We start from the raw sequence: 10,000 nt of genomic DNA, 5'->3' as shown, positions 1-10,000 counted from the left end.
TGTGATGATTCTGTAGAGCTCTGAGATCACACAGCAGATCTGAAACACACACAGCACATCATTAGCATCACCTGGGTTTCCCTTCATCCGCACTGTGTGTGTGTGTGTGTGTGTGTGTGAGAGAGAGAGAGAGAGAGAGAGAGAGAGAGAGACTTGATGAGGGATCAAAGCGTAGCACCATCAGTTCTTGTTCACTCACACATTCTTCATCTACACATTTATCCTTCATTTGACCTTTTTATATAACGGAGGAATTTTAGTACACAATCTGTTAAACTGGCTTTTACAAACACACACACACACAAACACACACACACATACACACAAACACACACACAAACACACACACACACACACAAACACACACACACACTCACACAGACACACACACACACACACAAACAAACACACATACACAAACACACTCACACAAACACACACACACAAACACACACACATACACACACACACACAAACACACTCACACAAACACACACACACACACACACACAAACAAACACACAAACAAACACACACACTCACACACACACACAAACACACAAGCACACACATACACAAACATACACACACACACACACACACACACACACACACACACACACACACACACCTCTACAGTTCTATATGTTTTATTTGTTTGTACATTAAATTCTAAAACTATTAAAACGTTTGAATAAAAACTCGAGTCACTTTACAGTCTGTTCATTATTAATAATCTGTTACTACACAGTGTAGACCATAAAGTGTGATTTGTGACACAGTGACCATCACCTACACTCTGTGTGTGTGTGTGTGTGTGTGCGTGCGTGCGTGCGTGCGTGTGCGTATGTGTGTGCGTGTGCGTGTGCGTGTGTGTGTGTGTGTGTGTGATAAATGAAGTTCCTTCACTAAATGTAAACTGAAATGCAGCCAGTATGCACAAAAAACTTTTCAGCTGAGACAACAGCATTTGCAACACTTTTGACAGGAGTAATCTAATCACACACACACACACACACACACACACACACACGCGCGCGCGCGCACACACTTTACAACATATTGCTTGTAATTTTGTAGTTCTGTATTTTTCTTATACACAAAGTAAGTGTCTGTCTGTCTGTCTGTCTGTCTGTCTGTCTGTCTGTGTATTTACCTTTCTGTCTGTCTGTCTGTCTGTCTGTCTGTCTGTCTGTTTTGTATTTACCTGTCTGTCTGTCTGTCTGTCTGTCTGTCTGTCTGTCTGTCTGTCTGTGTATTTACCTGTCTGTCTGTCTGTCTGTGTATTTACCTGTCTGTCTGTCTGTCTGTCTGTCTGTGTATTTACCTGTCTGTCTGTCTGTCTGTCTGTGTATTTACCTGTCTGTCTGTCTGTCTGTCTGTCTGTCTGTCTGTCTGTGTATTTACCTGGCTGTCTGTCTGTCTGTCTGTCTGTGTATTTACCTGTCTGTCTGTCTGTCTGTCTGTCTGTGTATTTACCTGTCTGTCTGTCTGTCTGTCTGTCTGTCTGTGTATTTACCTGGCTGTCTGTCTGTTTGTCTGTGTATTTACCTGGCTGTCTGTCTGTTTGTCTGTCTGTCTGTGTATTTACCTGGCTGTCTGTCTGTCTGTGTATTTACCTGTCTGTCTGTCTGTCTGTCTGTGTATTTACCTGTCTGTCTGTCTGTCTGTCTGTCTGTGTATTTACCTGTCTGTCTGTCTGTCTGTCTGTGTATTTACCTGTCTGTCTGTCTGTCTGTCTGTCTGTCTGTCTGTGTATTTACCTGGCTGTCTGTCTGTCTGTCTGTCTGTTTGCATATAAATTGGTCAGTATAACTTGTAAAATATGTGAATTCAAATATTTTTATTGATTGAACTGTCAGTCTGTCTCTCAGTTCTCAGTACAGTAGTGGCGTGTGTGTGTTTGTGTGTGTGCGTGTGTGTGTTTGTGTGTGTGTGCGTGTGTGTGTGTGTGTGTGTGTGTGTGTGTGTGTGTGTGATGAATATGATAAAATGATTGAGGACAGTGACAGAGCGGGAATGAGGAGATGCCGTGTTCACTTTCTGTTTGAAGCGGCTGCCAAATATATGACCAGTGGCTGTGTGTGTGTTTGTGTGTGTGTGTGTGTGTGTGTGTGTGTGTGTGTGTGTGTGTGTGTGTGTTAGACAGAAAAGGAATTGATGTCCCTGCAGCTGCCATTTGATCATCATCTGCTGTGCACTGTCACAATCTGGCATCCAGAGCATCACTTTGCCTCTACAGGCATTTACTTACCCAGGTTAGAGAGAGAGAGAGAGAGAGAGAGAGAGAGAGAGAGAGAGAGAGAGAGAGAGAGAGAGAGAGAGAGAGAGAGAGAGAGAGAGAGAGAGAGAGAGAGAGAGAGAGAGAGAGAGATACACACAGGTCTGATTATTCATGTCAACAGAATAATTAGAGCTACTAGAGGAAATGTGTGTATTAGAATAAGATAAAAAAAACAGCATTTTTCAAGATCTAAACCATACACACAGACACACACACACACACACACACGCGCGCACACACAAACACACACCGGCAGCACACAAACAAACACACAACACACACACACACACAGGGTGATCAACATTACCTGTTTACACATTCTGCCCACTGCTGCGTGCTCAGAGAGAAAATGAAACGTCAAATTCCACTGAGACACCGTGCAGATAGAATGTGTGTGTGTGTGTGTGTGTGTGTGTGTGTGTGTGTGTGTGTGTGTGTGTGTGTGTGTATACAGTGTACATGTTTTGTTCACCCCCTCAGCACAAACTCCTGTTACAATCTGAAGTGTTTTGGTTTCACATGCTAGTGTTTTTGTCATGTTCCATAAATATGTTTCATAGATTGACAGTTACAACACACACACACACACACACACACACACACACACACACACCTCATCATTTATATACAGACAGATTTGTCAGGTTTTCAGTTACATAGCATCTGAAATCAGCTCGAAGGCATCTTCATCACTGTCTTCATCACAGAATCCATCACTGTCTTCAACACTGTCTTCATCACAGTCTTCATCACTGTCTTCATCACAGTCTTCATCAGTCTTTATCACAGTCTTCATCACAGAATTCATCAGTGTCTTCATCACTGTCTTCATCACAGTCTTCATCACAGAATCCATCACTGTCTTTATCACAGAATTCATCACTGTCTTCATCACAGTCTTCATCACAGTCTTCATCACAGTCTTCATCAGTGTCTTCATCACTGTCTTCATCACAGTCTTCATCACAATCTTCATCAGTCTTCATCACAGAATCCATCACAATCTTCATCAGTCTTCATCACAGTCTTCATCACAGTCTTCATCAGTGTCTTCATCACTGTCTTCATCACAGTCTTCATCACAATCTTCATCAGTCTTCATCACAGTCTTCATCACAGAATCCATCACAATCTTCATCAGTCTTCATCACAGTCTTCATCACAGTCTTCATCACTGTCTTCATCACAGTCTTCATCACAGTCTTCATCACTGTTTTTATCTCTGTGTGTTTATTGTCACTTTTCCTCTTTTAGAGCATGAACAAATAATTTCATGTCTTTTTTAAATTCATTCATTTGTTTTCGACCATCTGGTTAAATCTCCAAGCTCCTCTCTGGTTGTGAGCTGGGACTCTGAGGAGACGTACAGTACAGTACAGTACAGTACACTACACTACAGTACACTACACTACAGTACAGTACACTACACTACACTACAGTACACTACACTACAGTACAGTACACTACACTACACTACAGTACACTACAGTACAGTACAGTACACTACAGTACACTACACTACAGTACACTACACTACAGTACAGTACACTACAGTACACTACACTACAGTACACTACACTACAGTACACTACACTACAGTACAGTACACTACACTACACTACACTACACTACAGTACACTACACTACAGTACAGTACACTACACTACAGTACAGTACACTACAGTACAGTACACTACAGTACACTACACTACACTACACTACAGTACACTACACTACACTACACTACAGTACACTACACTACACTACAGTACACTACACTACAGTAAACTACACTACACTACAGTACAGTACACTACAGTACACTACACTACACTACACTACAGTACACTACACTACACTACACTACAGTACACTACACTACACTACAGTACAGTACACTACACTACAGTACACTACACTACAGTACAGTACACTACAGTACAGTACACTACAGTACACTACACTACAGTACAGTACAGTACACTACACTACACTACAGTACAGTACACTACACTACACTACACTACACTACACTACAGTACACTACACTACACTACAGTACAGTACACTACACTACACTACAGTACAGTACACTACACTACACTACACTACAGTACACTACAGTACACTACACTACAGTACACTACACTACAGTACAGTACACTACAGTACAGTACACTACAGTACACTACACTACAGTACAGTACACTACACTACACTACAGTACACTACAGTACACTACACTACAGTACAGTACACTACAGTACACTACAGTACACTACACTACAGTACAGTACAGTACACTACACTACACTACAGTACAGTACACTACACTACACTACACTACACTACAGTACACTACACTACACTACAGTACAGTACACTACACTACACTACACTACAGTACACTACACTACACTACACTACAGTACACTACAGTACACTACACTACACTACACTACAGTACACTACACTACAGTACAGTACACTACACTACACTACACTACACTACACTACAGTACAGTACAGTACACTACAGTACACTACACTACAGTACAGTACAGTACAGTACAGTACACTACAGTACAGTACAGTACACTACAGTACACTACACTACAGTACACTACACTACACTACAGTACACTACACTACACTACACTACACTACAGTACAGTACACTACACTACACTACACTACAGTACACTACAGTACAGTACAGTACACTACAGTACACTACACTACACTACACTACAGTACAGTACAGTACACTACAGTACACTACAGTACAGTACAGTACAGTACACTACAGTACACTACAGTACAGTACAGTACACTACAGTACACTACACTACAGTACACTACACTACACTACAGTACAGTACACTACACTACACTACACTACAGTACACTACAGTACACTACAGTACAGTACACTACAGTACAGTACACTACAGTACAGTACAGTACAGTACACTACACTACAGTACACTACACTACACTACGGTACACTACAGTACAGTACACTACAGTACACTACAGTACACTACACTACAGTACACTACAGTACAGTACAGTACACTACAGTACACTACAGTACAGTACACTACAGTACACTACATTACACTACACTACACTACACTACACTACAGTACACTACACTACACTACAGTACACTACACTACAGTACAGTACAGTACACTACACTACAGTACACTACAGTACACTACAGTACACTACACTACACTACAGTACACTACACTACAGTACAGTACACTACAGTACAGTACACTACAGTACACTACAGTACACTACACTACACTACACTACAGTACACTACACTACACTACAGTACGCTACACTACACTACACTACAGTACAGTACACTACAGTACACTACACTACACTACAGTACACTACACTACACTACACTACACTACAGTACACTACACTACACTACAGTACACTACACTACAGTACACTACACTACAGTACACTACACTACACTACAGTACACTACACTACACTACAGTACACTACACTACACTACAGTACACTACACTACAGTACAGTACACTACACTACAGTACACTACAGTACAGTACAGTACACTACAGTACACTACACTACACTACAGTACACTACACTACAGTACAGTACACTACAGTACAGTACACTACAGTACACTACAGTACACTACACTACACTACACTACAGTACACTACACTACACTACAGTACACTACACTACAGTACACTACACTACACTACAGTACAGTACACTACAGTACACTACACTACACTACACTACACTACAGTACACTACACTACACTACACTACAGTACACTACACTACACTACAGTACAGTACACTACACTACAGTACACTACACTACACTACAGTACACTACAGTACAGTACACTACAGTACACTACACTACAGTACAGTACAGTACACTACACTACACTACAGTACAGTACACTACACTACACTACACTACACTACAGTACACTACACTACACTACAGTACAGTACACTACACTACACTACAGTACAGTACAGTACACTACAGTACAGTACACTACACTACACTACACTACACTACAGTACACTACAGTACAGTACACTACAGTACACTACAGTACACTACACTACACTACACTACACTACAGTACACTACACTACAGTACAGTACACTACACTACACTACAGTACAGTACAGTACACTACAGTACAGTACAGTACACTACAGTACACTACACTACAGTACAGTACAGTACAGTACACTACACTACACTACAGTACACTACACTACAGTACACTACACTACACTACACTACAGTACACTACACTACACTACACTACACTACAGTACAGTACACTACACTACACTACACTACAGTACACTACAGTACAGTACAGTACACTACAGTACACTACACTACACTACACTACAGTACAGTACAGTACACTACAGTACACTACAGTACAGTACAGTACAGTACACTACAGTACACTACAGTACAGTACAGTACACTACAGTACACTACACTACAGTACACTACACTACACTACAGTACAGTACACTACACTACACTACACTACACTACAGTACACTACACTACAGTACAGTACAGTACACTACAGTACAGTACACTACAGTACAGTACAGTACAGTACACTACACTACAGTACACTACACTACACTACGGTACACTACAGTACAGTACAGTACAGTACACTACAGTACACTACAGTACACTACACTACAGTACACTACAGTACAGTACACTACAGTACAGTACACTACAGTACACTACACTACAGTACACTACACTACACTACAGTACACTACACTACACTACACTACAGTACACTACACTACAGTACACTACACTACACTACAGTACACTACAGTACACTACACTACACTACAGTACAGTACAGTACACTACAGTACACTACACTACACTACAGTACACTACACTACAGTACACTACACTACAGTACACTACACTACACTACAGTACACTACAGTACACTACACTACACTACAGTACAGTACAGTACACTACAGTACACTACACTACACTACAGTACACTACACTACAGTACACTACACTACACTACAGTACAGTACACTACACTACACTACAGTACAGTACACTACAGTACTGTACAGTACAGTACACTACACTACAGTACACTACACTACAGTACAGTACAGTACACTACAGTACACTACAGTACAGTACAGTACACTACAGTACACTACACTACAGTACACTACAGTACACTATAGTACAGTACAGTACAGTACACTACAGTACACTACAGTACAGTACAGTACACTACAGTACACTACACTACAGTACACTACAGTACACTACACTACACTACACTACAGTACAGTACACTACAGTACACTACACTACAGCACAGTACAGTACACTACACTACACTACAGTACAGTACAGTACACTACAGTACACTACACTACACTACAGTACAGTACAGTACAGTACAGTACACTACAGTACAGTACAGTACACTACACTACACTACAGTACACTACACTACAGTACACTACACTACACTACAGTACACTACAGTACACTACACTACACTACAGTACACTACACTACACTACAGTACACTACAGTACACTACACTACAGTACACTACACTACACTACAGTACAGTACAGTACACTACACTACACTACACTACAGTACACTACACTACAGTACAGTACAGTACACTACACTACACTACAGTACACTACAGTACACTACAGTGCAGTACACTACACTACACTACAGTACACTACACTACACTACAGTATACTACAGTACACTACACTACACTACAGTACAGTACACTACACTACACTACAGTACAGTACACTACACTACAGTACAGTACAGTACACTACAGTACACTACAGTACAGTACAGTACACTACACTACACTACAGTACACTACACTACAGTACACTACAGTACAGTACAGTACACTACACTACACTACAGTACAGTACAGTACACTACAGTACAGTACACTACACTACACTACACTACAGTACACTACACTACACTACAGTACACTACACTACAGTACACTACAGTACAGTACACTACACTACACTACACTACAGTACACTACACTACACTACAGTACACTACAGTACACTACACTACACTACACTACAGTACACTACAGTACACTACAGTACAGTACACTACAGTACACTACACTACAGTACAGTACACTACACTACACTACAGTACACTACACTACACTACAGTACAGTACAGTACACTACACTACACTACAGTACACTACAGTACACTACAGTACAGTACAGTACACTACACTACAGTACACTACACTACAGTACACTACAGTACAGTACAGTACAGTACACTACACTACAGTACACTACACTACACTACGGTACACTACAGTACAGTACAGTACAGTACACTACAGTACACTACAGTACACTACACTACAGTACACTACAGTACAGTACAGTACACTACACTACACTACAGTACAGTACAGTACACTACGGTACAGTACACTACAGTACAGTACACTACACTACACTACAGTACACTACACTACACTACACTACGCTACACTACAGTGCAGTACACTACAGTACACTACGCTACACTACAGTGCAGTACACTACAGTACACTACAGTACAGTACACTACACTACACTACACTACACTACAGTACAGTACACTACAGTACACTACACTACAGCACAGTACAGTACACTACACTACACTACACTACAGCACAGTACACTACACTACAGTACACTACACTACAGCACAGTACAGTACACTACAGTACACTACACTACAGTACACTACACTACAGTACACTACAGTACATTACAGTACAGTACACTACACTACAGTACATTACACTACAGTACAGTACATTACACTATAGTACAGTACAGTACACTACAGTACACTACAGTACACTTTATTTCAGGGTTTAACTGGATCTCTTCCAAATGCTACAAACTGGATCTACTGAGATCTTCTTCTGTCTCAATGTGAGAAACCTAAAGAATCCTCAAACACCACGAGGCTTCCAGAGAGTCGCTAACGATGTGTTCTCACCCACAATGCCCCGTGAGCGTATGTCAGGTCCTGGCAGTGAAATCGGAGTGACGTCATTATTCTAATTAAACACTAGACACGGAACAACACTTCACACTAATGTGTTAATTCACTTAAGAAAAGAAAACGAAACGTCATTATGATAAAACGGCAAAAATAAATAAATAAATGAATCCCTCCAATTAAATACGGAACTTTAACGCCGCTAGAAATTGCAAATAAATAGATAGATAGATAGATAGATAGATAGATAGATAGACAGACAGACAGACAGACAGACAGACAGACAGACAGACAGACAGACAGACAGACACCGCCGGAATCGAATAATACTAAAACAACAATGATCAAAATACCTAAAAAAAAAAAAAAAAGAAAGAAACACTAAACATCATAACAATTATTTAATTATTTAATCGTCACGGACGATTCTAAATAAAAACGTTTTTCCTTTCATTGTTTCAACTGAGGTGTTTGAAGCACGTTGACTCGCCTCACTCACACATCACTCACCCACACACCACACACACACACACACACCACACACCACACACACACCACACAACACACA

This window comes from Tachysurus fulvidraco, chromosome 5 (genome assembly GCF_022655615.1).
Source record: "Tachysurus fulvidraco isolate hzauxx_2018 chromosome 5, HZAU_PFXX_2.0, whole genome shotgun sequence".
Lineage (NCBI taxonomy): Eukaryota > Metazoa > Chordata > Actinopteri > Siluriformes > Bagridae > Tachysurus > Tachysurus fulvidraco.
This window is presented reverse-complemented; position numbering follows the sequence as displayed.